This window comes from Oncorhynchus nerka, linkage group LG3 (genome assembly GCF_034236695.1).
Source record: "Oncorhynchus nerka isolate Pitt River linkage group LG3, Oner_Uvic_2.0, whole genome shotgun sequence".
In the NCBI taxonomy this organism is placed as follows: domain Eukaryota; kingdom Metazoa; phylum Chordata; class Actinopteri; order Salmoniformes; family Salmonidae; genus Oncorhynchus; species Oncorhynchus nerka.
Genome location: NC_088398.1, coordinates 53,561,424 through 53,574,605, shown reverse-complemented (window position 1 = coordinate 53,574,605; position 13,182 = coordinate 53,561,424). Strand labels below are relative to the sequence as shown.

The 13,182-nt window shown below is 42.7% G+C and overlaps 1 protein-coding gene across 4 annotated transcripts in view; it reads right to left on the bottom strand.

The window, feature by feature from the left end:
- Nucleotides 1–13,182, bottom strand: part of sema5ba (sema domain, seven thrombospondin repeats (type 1 and type 1-like), transmembrane domain (TM) and short cytoplasmic domain, (semaphorin) 5Ba) — a 233,209-nt gene that overhangs the window by 218,993 nt on the left and 1,034 nt on the right. The window lies entirely within an intron of this gene.

Sequence of the window (13,182 nt, the reverse complement as noted above, 5' to 3'; positions counted from 1 at the left end):
CCCCCAGTCTGCCCCAGTCTCCTCCAGTCTGCCCCAGTCTGCCCAAGTCTCCTCCAGTCTCCTCCAGTCTGCCCCAGCCTCCCCAGTCTGCCCCAGTCTCCCCAGTCTGCCCCAGTCTGCCCAAGTCCCCAGTCTGCCCCAGTCTCCCCAGTCTCCCCCAGTCTCAGTCTCCCCAGTCTCCTCCAGTCTCCCCCAGTCTGCCCCAGTCTCCCCAGTCTCCCCCAGTCTGCCCCAGTCTCCTCCAGTCTCCCCAGTCTGCCCCAGTCTCCTCCAGTCTCCCCAGTCTGCCCCAGTCTCCCCCAGTCTGCCCCAGTCTCCTCCAGTCTCCCCAGTCTGCCCCAGTCTCCCCAGTCTCCCCCAGTCTGCCCCAGTCTCCCCAGTCTCCCCCAGTCTGCCCCAGTCTCCCCAGTCTCCCCAGTCTGCCCCAGTCTCCCCAGTCTCCTCCCCCAGTCTCCCCCAGTCTCCCCAGTCTCCTCCAGTTTCCCCCAGTCTCCTCCAGTCTCCCCAGTCTCCCCAGTCTGCCCCAGTCTGCTCCAGTCTCCTCCAGTCTGCCCCAGTCTCCCCCAGTCTCCTCCAGTCTCCCCCCAGTCTGCCCCAGTCTCCCCCAGTCTGCTCCAGGCCACAGGGGAGGAGGGGAGAGAAGCCAGGTGTGAAAGTCATCCAAAGATGGAGGCCTTTCTCCTATGACCATGACGCTTAACCAAACACATACACACACACCAGCCCAACAGGTGCTCTTTTCTCCAGGGATAAAGGGGGGGAGGGGGGGATGAGGGAGAGACCCTCAAAGGGATTTAAATGTTCCCGGAATCCCAGCCTGGTTGGCCACAGTCAGAACATGAAAGGAAAGCAGGTTCCACTATCACCGCTTTGAGGTTTCCCTTCACATGAACATGGAGCTGAGGTCAGGCTAATCCATATGTTACACGTAAAAGGATTAGCTATAGGAGATATATATAGGGGATAGGGGATCCTGGTTAATGGTTTCTCCCATTAATATTATGTCTGTGTCCCAAATGGCACCTATATAGTTCACTACTTTTGACAAGGGCCCATAGGAAATAGGGTGCCATTTGGGAAAGGCTATGATTTTGGAAAGGCACGTACAGTATGAACACTGACATTATTCCAACACCTCGGAGCTAAATATCCCAGGTAGATATTGACAGTACTGTACAGTGTTCCTGGAATCATATGAGGAAACAGTGACTGGAAACAGGGGTTGGTCCTTATCTGTGTCATGCAGGCATCTTGCCTGCAGTCTTTTATCAGAGTCGTTTGCCTCATTAATGGGTTGCACGCTAACCATGGCACCATGCCGTACTGCACCACATCTCAGAGTTGACTGGCCCTCGTGTCATCTGAAAACGCTAACACCTCTTTGATGTCTCGGGATGGAAAAATGAAAAGAGGGGAGAGGATGGGGCTGGGTGGGTATCGTAATCAACGACATGGCTAGGAGGAAATAATGGGAAAGGTTTGTCCAAGACACCACAGAGATGAATATTTCTTTCCAGTATTGTACAAATTCAGTGTGGCTCGAAATTGGCCATAAACAAGTCGGTTGTAGCTATGAGAAAGATAATTTATCAAGTTGGTTATAAACAAAGTGTTTGGTTACTAAACTGTGAGTGCCACTGTAGGAGGTAGTGGAGGCTATAGAAACAGAATGACTAGGATGGCATTGTATTTCTTGCGGGCTGGTTCTGACTGGACACACACACATACACACACACCCTGGACATTAATCACTGTCAACCCTCTCCTCTGTCTAAATGTGTCTGGGAGGAACATCAGTGCCCCCGCACAAAACTACTGATTGCCATAGAAACAAGCGCCAAACTGACGCAAAACAAGCCAGTCACAAGGAGAGAAGTGGTTTGGTTTAGCTCACAAAGTATTTCTGCATTTAAAGGCGCAATATGCAGAAATTGCTCTGCCATTTCCTGGTTACCAAAATTCGAATAGTTCGCCTAATTTCAGTTTGTGTGACAAAACAAGCAATGTATAGTGTAGAAAATCATTGTACTATCTAAACCACTGTAAAATATCCTTTCAATTACCAAATATATTTTATTTTAATCTGTTTAAAGCTGATGTACAAAACTGAAAGTAAACTAAACTTAATGGGAAGCATAGAAATAGAGCACATAAAACATATCCACTGCTTCCTATACTTGCTTACAATGAGAATGACAGATCTATAACTCACATTTCTATGTGAATTTGGTCAGGTCGTTCAAAAAGTTACATATTGCAGCTTTAATTTATAAAATCTGCAAGGACAAATATTAATATACATGACACTTTATGCTGCCTTTCATAGTGTTTACCTCTTGAGACATTCAGAGCCTCTTGTGTGCTGTTCTTTAGCCTGGATGAGACCATGCCTCCCAGAACTGTATGGTTTGAGGCTGAGGACACCTCTCAACCATACAAACCATGAAACACATTCGGCCCCTATTTTAAGAACGCAAAAAAGCAAGGCTAGCATCGAAACAGCTTTCAGAATGCCTTGTGGTGCTGAGTCAGTGCTGTTGTATTGGAAGTGTTCTTATCTGGTTTGACAATAGCTCTGTCTGTGTTTTTCCGGCTGTCGAAATGTCACCCATTGTGTCTGACCACTGAACTGTCACTGTACCCACATTGCATCCGCTCACCATAACCAGAGTGCTGCTTGGTATCCAGCTACTCAGAGCCCTGGTAAGAGACCCTTTTTGGGAGTGTGGAGGATAACTTGGGGTTTTGGCATCAGACTAATGGATTCCTCTCAACTGCCAAACAAAAGGTCATTTAGAGACAAGAGAATTATTCCCCTGAACGCCTGGCTGCTGAGTGCAGTTGGTTCTACTGTATCAGGTCCAAATGTCACCATATTCCCTTTATAGTGCACTACTTTTGACCTGGGCCCATAGTGCTCTGGTCAAAAGTCGGGCACTATATAGGGAATAGGGTGCAATTTGGGACAAATACTATATCCAGTGGTGTAAAGTACTTAAGTAAAAAATACTTTAATGTACTACTTAAGTCATTTTTTGTGCTATCTGTACTTTACTATTCTATTTATATTTTTGACTACTTTTACTCCACTACATTCCTAAAGAAAATGATGTACTTTTTACTCCATATATTTTCCTTGACACCCAAAAGTACTGGTTACATGTCAACGCTTAGCAGGAGAGGAAAATGGTCCAATTCACACACTTATTGTCACATTCTGACCTTAGTTATTTTATTTAGGTCTTTGTTTTAGTATGGTCAGGGGGTGAGTTGGGTGGGTTGTCTATGTTCGTTTTTCTATGTTGGTTTTTGAGTTTGGCCTGGTATGGTTCTCAATCAGAGGCAGGTGTTGTTAGTTGTCTCTGATTGAGAATCATACTTAGGTAGCCTTTTTCCACCTGTGTTTCGTGGGTGTTTATTTTCTGTTCTGTGTTTTGTTGCACCGGTTAGGACTGTTCGTTTGTCATGTATTGTTTTTGTTTCAGTATTCATTCTTTATTAAATTACAATGAATACTTACCACGCTGCACCTTGGTCCTCTCTTTCTCCCGATGACACTCGTAACACTTATTAAGAGAACATCCCTGGTCATGCCTCTGATCTGGCAGACTCCCTAAACACCAATGCGTCATTTGTAAATTATGTCTGAGTGTTGGAGCGTGCCCCTGGGTATTGGTCAATTAAAATATCAAGAAAATGGTGCTGTCTGGTTTCCTTAATATAAGGAATGTGAAATGATTTATACTTTTACTTTTGATACTTAAGTATATTTGAGAAATTACATTTACTTTTCTTAAGTATTTTTAAAACCAAATACTTTTAGACTTTTACTCAAGTAGTATTTTACTAGGCGACTTTCACTTTTACTTGAGTCATTCTCTATTAAGGTATCTTGACTTTAACTTGAGTATGACCATTCAATACTTTTCCCACCACTGCTTGTATCTGTATCAGGCCAGTGTAGTAGGGCTATTCCAGCCTTCTAACCTTAGCCTCATCAAATCAAATGTTATTTGTCACATGCTTCATAAACAACAGATGTAGAGTAATGCTTCGATCCCACCGACAGCTTCATTGCGATTTGGTACACCAGAAGTGCATTCATTTCCAATGGAACGCTGCATTTGCCTTGCATTTTTATTTATTTATTAACCTTTATTTAACTAGGCAAGTCAGTTAAGATCAAATTATTGTTTACAATGATGGCCTACTGCGGCCAAACCCTAACCTGAACAACCCTGGGCCAATTGTGCGCTGCCCTATGGAACTCCCAATCACGGCCAGTTGTGAAACAGCCTGGAAGGATGGGACCCAAACACAGCATCCCCTAGGGACCTTGTCCATCCATCCAAGTTTCCGAACTGTGTGGGTTTATCCCAACAATACAGTAACTGTCAATCAACCCCAGGGTGTTACATTTGTCCATGGTTTCAATAACAAACTCTGATTCTCCCATCACATTTAGCTTTGCAATATTGTTAGGCCCACACTGTGACTCTCAGCCAGTGTAATTACCTTCTTAAGCCTAGGTGTCCCGCTAGACAACTTCCGGGGAAACTGGAGGGCGCCAATTCAAAGAAATAATCATACAAATGTGGGATATTAAACATTTAGGTACATATAAAAGTGTCTTATATCGGTTGAAAGCTTAAATTCTTGTTAATCTAACTGCACTGTCCGATTTACAGTAGCTACTACAGTGAAAACATGCCATGCGATTGTTTGAGGATGGCGCCCCACGTCAAAATATTTTTCTACCGGCACAGGTTTGATAAATTCACAAATAGCGATTAAATATTCACTTACGTTTTCAAAATCTTCCTCTGATTTGTCATCCAAAGGGTTCCAGCTATAACATGTTGTGTTGTTTTGTTAGATAAAATCATTCTTTATATCCCCAAAAGTCAGTTTAGTTGGTGCCATCGATTTGAGTAATCCACTCGTTCAACATGAGAAAGGATTCCGAAATTCTACCCGTAAACTTTGTATCAACAAGTCAAAATAAGTTTCTATATACCCATCATATACCCTAAAATGTAATCAAACTATATTATTTCTTACGGAAAGAAGTATGTTCAATATGAAACCGATTTTAGCAGGTGCCCTGTCTTCATGGCGAATTTCCACGACTGTGTCCTTCTACTAAAACTGTTAATTCTTATTCGTTTTTTAATTTACAAGCCTGATACCTTGGACATCTACTGCTGACACCCTGTGGAAGCCATAGGAATTGCATCCAGGGAGCAAATTTTCCTTATGACCTTATACTTGCCATTGTATGGTCTCTCAAAAAAATGAAAATTACGTATGGTTTTTCTTTGGATTTTCTCCTACCATATCTATTGTGTTATATTCTCCTACATTGTTTTAAAATTTCTACAAACTTCAAAATGTTTTCTTTCCAATGGTACCAATTATATGCATATCCTGGCTTCTGGGCCTGAGCAACAGGCAGTTTACTTTGGACACGTCATTCAGGCAGAAATGGAAAAAAGGGGGGCCTAGCCCTGAGAAGTTATAAGACCCTCTATTTCAGGGGTAGGTAACTAGATTCAGCTGGTGGCCAATTATGGGGGGCCAGAACGTAATAATTTGTACACTGCAAATGACAGCAATTAAGCCCAATTATTGAAAATAACATAATATTTTCATACCTTGATTACATTGAGACACAATCACATATGTCTCTCTGTATTTGTGGGAATACTTGTTGTAAAGGAGGCTGACCAGCTAGAGTCCAAAGGACTGGACAGGAAGATGGTAGACAGTTACAACTAGTTTTAATTTTATTTTCAAGCACAGGTGAATTGCTTTGTACAGTGGCGGGAACCCATTCATAAAAAGGGTCTGAATGCGCCTTCACTTCCTTTACTCCCAGGATGAGGCCTACATCAAGTGACTGTCAGTACACATCTCAATTTCTGAAATTCAACCGCGGTTAGAGAACAGGTATTCACATACAGAGAACAGAATTAGGATTCTTAACAATATTAGGTGATCAGTGTAATAATGGCCAAGAGATCGCTAAAATGTGTTGTTTTTTGCTTCTGTGCCAGCTTGCTGTGTGTCTGCCCCGAGCAACAAACACTTTGCGCATACAGCTGCACATTACACACACCGGTGCTCAATAAACAATTAAATAGCACCTTTGTATCTGTGATGACTTATACTAAATGGTGACGAAGTGAGAACCGTCACACTTGTGATCAGATTACCTACATAAAAAATATTTTAAGCTGAATTCCTGGTGACATTACAGTCTTTTTTTTAATACCAAAATCACTTGCGGGCTGACCCCTGCTGAACGTGCTGATGAGATATGGCGAAATAGACATGAGAACATGAAGAGAGCCGGGAGGGAAAAAGAGAAAAGGCTGGATGCTTAGGTTGAATCCCAAATGGCACCCTATTACCTGTATAGCACACTATTTTCACCAGTGTTACTATAATCAACTGTTAATTACAGTATTACAGTATTCCGGGTCCTGGTCAAAAGTCTGCACTATATAGGGAATAGGGAGCCATGTAGGAGACACACTTACTGTTGATTATATGATTGTGTTGAAGAGTTACTGACCAGGGGGAGAGGATGTCACCAATGGCTCTGGCAGCTCTCTAGCCATGCCACACACACAAACACACATGCACAAACACACATGCACAAACACACTAAAACACACACACACACTGTTATAGCCACTGGCTGTTCTCTTGTCATGCTGAGGACCACAGGACTGTCAGTCTCTAACACTAATGAGACCATTATACAGTATGTCCCACTCGAGACAGCTAATCAAAGACAGTTCATGGGCAAATTTGTTTGGTTCACTTTAAAACCCCTCTGTGTTATTGGACTGGGAAGAGGAAGAGGCCAAAACACAGGTGACTGTAAATTAAAATAAAAAATGATAGAAAATGTTAATATTCAACAGTGCTACAAAAATATAAAAAGTGAAAAGCCAGACGTGATAGTCCTGGGGTCTGCTAGCTAGACTGCGTTGATGTATGCTAGAGGCGTCTTCCTATATGAACCATGCCCTACAGTACGCCTACAGCTATTTCCTCTCGGAGCAAAGCCTTAGGCAAGAATTGAGACTTCTCTCCCCTCAGGTAAGTCTAAAAAGGAAGGGAAAGGTTTTGTATTGTGTGACAGTGCATTTCCACTTTCACAAAAGACCTGTTCCTACGGGACATTGACCCTGGGCAAAAGGCCACAAGACCAAAGACTCATAGAGGCTATGGTGAGGGGAGACAGCCTCAGAGGCCTACACACACACACACACACACACACACACACACACACACACACACACACACACACACACACACACACACACACACACACACACACACACACACACACACACACACTCACACAACACACACAGTCAGAGAGCTCCTCCTTGAACACAGGGGTATTAAATCACTGGAGCAGGGATAATGTTCCCACCATCACCACAAAGCCTCTAACACCCATCTCCTAACACAGTCCTCCGGGTCGCCTGTTCCTCTCAAAGAGACCCCTTTCCTAAAGCTTTGGGGGGGTTCACCATTTCACTATCACGCATCCACGGCATCAATGGGAATAGTGTTCCTCCCCCCACAATGGCCAAATCAACTGTGGGAGCGTTTTCTGCCTCTCCCCCTTTCTTTCTCCTCCTCATTGAGGCCTTGTAGGGCTGAACAGGCACATGCCTTCACGTTGCTTCATGTACAACTACAGCTAGACTTCCTTTGACAGCAAGGGGGTGCGACAATGGTCAGAAATGTAAAAACAAAAGCTGAGCACATTCATAGTCTCTTGTCCAACAACAAAAGCATATCAACAATACATCATTTATGTGGTCATTTGAGGTTAGGATGAGATACATACACTATAGTGCCCCTTCAGGACCATAACAAACATACATGTGTGCAAGTAACAATGATTATAACAAGGTCATTTCAGGGCAGAACAATCCCTTCATAAACTGTTGACCAGACTGTCAATCAACTGAATTTCAGCATTTAAAGAGATATTTTTTTAAACTCCCGGACTTTAAATGGCCATTGTCTTCTCTTTCTTCTCCAATCTGTCTGTTTACGACAATAAGGAGGGGAGGATGAGGAAAACAATAACAACAAGGACAACATCGATAAGACTCTGCAGACAAATTGAGCCTGTTCGCTCGCATCAAGCATTAATTAAGGGTTGCACCCAGTACGCGGCCCGGAGGCAGAGCGCCCATATCGGATTTCACAGGCTGGTGAAACTGGCTAGAGCAGTGAACCGCAGAGACCAGGTTACACACGGAGGATCTGTCTCAAATGGCACCCTATCCATAGGGTTCTGGCCAAAGTGCACTACAGCGAATAGTGCCATTTAGGACGCACACAGACAGACACTGAAGACCATGCCACATACACAGCATTCAAACACAATGACCACCATGGGTCCTGAGAGATTGAATGGGTCCAGTCAGAGTCCAGAGACACTTCATATAATAATTCATTCACATGCTATCCATGTATTCTCTGTGTGTGAGCAACCTCTCCACCCAGAGAGAAGCCCCACGTAGGCTATCCCTTTTCTCACTAGTCTAGATTGTCTGGTGATAAAGCTTTAAAAATTACTTTTCATCCGTTCAACACTCTACCCTCACTTCCTTATTGCCTTAAGGCCTAAGAAAAGTCCCTGTATATTGCTGGCAACGAGACAATAAAAAATAGTCAAACTATCCCAGAACCAGCCTTCATTTTTCCTGCTTAATGGCAGGTGAAATAATGAATCAAACAAGCAACAGGTCTCAGTTATCACTCTGCTAAATAGGCACTTTCCATTCTGTTATCTTTCCCCCCTCACATGAGAAATCTAGGGCCCTGACCAGCTGTCCACAAGGGCACCAGTATTTTTACTGTCAACCAGCAGCAGGTGAAATACAGTGGGGTCCGAAGTTATTCAAACACCCTTGATAAAGATGAGCAATAATGACTGTATAAAAGAAATGATTAACATACTGAGCTATATTGTATGGAAAAAAATGGAAATTATATTTTATACTAATACAATTGCTCAGAGAAATATATTTTGTTTAACGGGAAATATATCATTTTCCTCTCAACAACATAGTGGTCAAAATAAGTGACACACCTGTTATGAATACCTTTCAATACCTCACCTTGTGAGAATAACGGAAATTAGCCTTTTTCTACAATGTAGATCCTTCCCCACATTGGGTAGGATCTTAAGGCTTGCACACATCACACCGAATGTGGATCTAGTGTATTTTAGGTACCACCCTCAGTATACCTGAATCACGACATTTTCATGCAATTCTACATCGATGCTCACTCAGTTCTCAAATTACGGCCGGCACACTGTTCAAAGGTGCTAAGTACTCTCAGCCAGCAAAAGCTATTGGTGTGTCTGAGCCCCTACATCATTCCTCCATACAGAATCCTTCTACATCCTTGATATCCTCCCTCTGTACTTATGGACTGCCCTCTTCAATTCAAACCACATGTTTTCAATGGGTTTCAAGTCCGGAGACTGAGATGGCCATTGCAAAATGTAGATTTTTGTGGTCAATTAACCATTTCTTTGTGGATTTTGATGTGTGGTTGGGGTTATTGTCTTGCTGGAATATTGGAATATACACTTGCGGCCAAGTTACAGCCTCCTGGCAGAGACAACCATGTTTTTGGCAAAAATGTCGGTACTGGGTAAAGTTCATGATGCTGTTGACCTTAACAAATGCCCCAGGCCAGGGGAAGCAAAATAGCCCCATAGCATCAAAGGTCCACCATAGTATTTTACAGTAGATATGGGGTTATTTTCTGCTCCTGCATTCTCATTTCGACGCCAAACCCACCACTGGTGTACATGGCAAAATAGCTCTATTTACATGTCATCCTGACCAAAGCACCGGTTCCAATCCAAGTGCCAATACCATTTAGCAAACTGCCGGTGTTTACAATTGTTGGATGACATGAAAATAGAGCTCTTTGGTCACACAGAGATGGATTTGAGGCAGAGCCAAGAGTTTAGGGAGTTGGTGACAGTCTAACCTGTCCTCCTTACACCAAACAAGCCCCATGACAGTCCCATCAGGGAGGAAACCTATCATCAGCACCAGTGGACAAACAAACAACTGAAGCATCTCCAGATAGATGGAATGGCAAAGAAGGGCCTTCACAAGTCATTGTGGCTCAAGCTATTATTCCAATGTATTTACACAGTGGAAGGCGATGGAAGGACTTGACTGTGTTTGACATTTGTGTTCAGAATATTAAACATTTGATAGTAAAGGACAGGTATCTGCAAAGCCACAAAACAAGGTGGGTAGCACACACACACACACGCACTGACACACACACACCTTTAGATCTAGCACCAATACCACCAAACACATCAGAGAGAGGTTTTCTCTGAAAAGGCATGTGGGTAGCTACGTAGTTGGGTTTTTTCTGCTCACCACTAACCCAATTACCAAATGAATAAAACTGAATCCCACTTTAAAAGGATAGATCACTCTCCTTCTCCCTCTCCCTCCAACGGCCCACAGCACTGAACAAAGCTCAACAGGAAAAACCAACTCCCCAGACTGGAAGGAGAAGGAGGTACGACAGAGCCAGACAGCCTTACAGCAGTTCTGTTGGCATCTTTACCAAGTCAAAGTATGGCATTGGCAAGTTGCTTAGAAAGTAGTGGCATACTTCACTCACAATTCCACCATTGTAAAAGCGTGGATTATGTAAACAACTTCTCTGTGCCAAGCGACAGATCAATAGGTGAGGTGCTGTATAGCTATATGTTTATTATTGTCAAGAGGCATTCCTGACAGAATAACTCAGGGGCATTCTAACGATGAATCTGTCTCTATTGTGGCAGGAGTCCCCTTGAATACCAAGGGTTGGCTATTCAATATGCTTTGAGAGAAATAGGGTGCCATTTCGGACGCATTCATGGTCTCCCATTTTTCCATCCAGGTACTGAACTGCAGCCGGCAGGTCGGTCAGATCAAGTTCCTCGGTCTGTCTGCATTAAACTTTTATCTCAGTTGTCCCCTCTCAATTGATGCGCCGACTGCCGACGTCAGAAATAATTAATATGGCTTAAATATGCACTATTAAAACTTTGATGAGCGCCAAGGACTCATTCCACCCATCCGACATATTAATGAATAGAAATAATTTATGCTGATATCAGATGGCTTTTGACATTGCCATCCCCCCATATAATAGATATGTGGACACCATGGTTACATAGACCCCCACTATAGTCGTCTGTCCACAAGGCTTGGTGTGTGTTTGTCTCCGAGAGACCCTTTGCTCAGTTAACCCACCAACCGAGAACTGTCAAGGGCCCTCATAAGTTCATTAAAGATGAAAACCTGTTTTACATTTGAAAGGACGGACTCAGGACTCTAAGACAGTACTTGAATTAACGTCCATCCGAGTAGGGGTTTGTATGAATAGTAATAGAATGGGCAGGGTTATTTGTTCAAGGCATGGTGCTGTAAAGACTTCAGTGAACTGCTGAACAAGGGCTCTGGTCCAAAGTAGTACACTATAAAGGAAATAGGGTGCAGTCTGGGATGCAACCCAGATGAGCATATTTGTTTGCTCGGGGCAAACTGGAGACTGACAACATTACCCTGGTCTCATTACAGGTGTCTGATGGAAAACAGTGTATACATCCAGGTTTGAATAAGAATTAGATAGAATCAAATCAGAAATAAGCAATGTGTTATTATGTGCAACGCTGTGTGACTGTGAGAGAAGCTGTCAGCAGAGCAGTATGCTTCCCGTTAGTTCACTGATATCGTGATTGTTTCCCAATGCTATTGTGAATGGCTGGAAAATCCCTTTGCATTGTTACTGATACACTGTCTATACAAAAGCCAATTAATGCCAGATAAAGGGAGGATTGTATAAGTTAGAAACAAATTCTCAACTTTCATGGTGCTTGATATAGGCTATAATGGAAATATTATTGGGAAGTGAGTATCCAAGAGTTGAATATAAACACGAAAAGTAATAAGGAAGTGACAGCAATAAGCAGCAACTTTGAAAATAGTTTACTACCAAGCGCATTTAAAGTACTGTGCATAAACGCGATGCGTTTTTTTACGCAAATTGTGGAAAAACAAACCAAATTTACGCACATCTCCTAACAGTCTATCAAGAGCTTTGATGCATAGTGGTACGCACTGAATTAACCAATTGGTTGCTATGGGCCTATTGAAAAAATGGTATCTAATTACAATTAGCCTATTTTTATGACAGACTTCTGAGTATTAACAAACGGACTAAAGATAAACGAACCAACGGCTCACGGGCTGAACTAATACATTTGACATGCAGATAGCTTAGTGAACAACATTCAACAGCGTAGCCGCAATTCGTTAATTAACAGGAACAGATGTGTCTGCGGAGGTTCCATAGACAAACCATTCCGAAAATAAACGATAAACCTCGGATTTCGAGTCAGATTGCCTCACTGTCCTCACTCTGTAGCCCAACAAAACAACATTTTTCCAGACAGTATTTCAGGGCAATTCAAGCCCAACAAATAAGAGGAGATTTCATATTTAGATAAAGTATTCAAAAATTTGAAAGTATACGAAAATATGTCAGCAATGCAGATGTACATGCTTTCGGCCACATTTGCGTCCACACTCTCTCTCCCTCTCACCTGCCTGTGGTTCTACAGCTGTGCAGTTTTGCAGAACACTGCCCTCTATCGCGCTCAGAAAATGCAACATTCTCAAATGGATTCAATACCAATTTTAAACGGAGCCTTGAACTTGAAAAGCAATCAATTGGTGTTTTAGCCTAGTCGTCATTATTTACATTTTCTCTGTTTGGATGTGTTGTAATACCTGAAGTAATTATATGTTATTCTATGCAATGTGGCCGCAGGGTGAACATGGCTTGCAGAATAGAAGTGTCTGAGATGCGTAAAGGGGAGAAAGACCTCACCTACCATAAGAATCAATGCTAAATTCAGAAATGTGACATTTACTGTATTCGTTTATAGTTTTTAATTTCTACAAACTAATATTGAATAAACTTCACATCAAGGAGGAATAAGGGAATAAGGGAAGGCAACTCGCGGTTGTTGGGAATATAATGTTCTCTGTGCGCAACGACCTACCTTCGCTCTTTTTGTGTGTGCAAAATCCGCAAGCTGTAAAACTG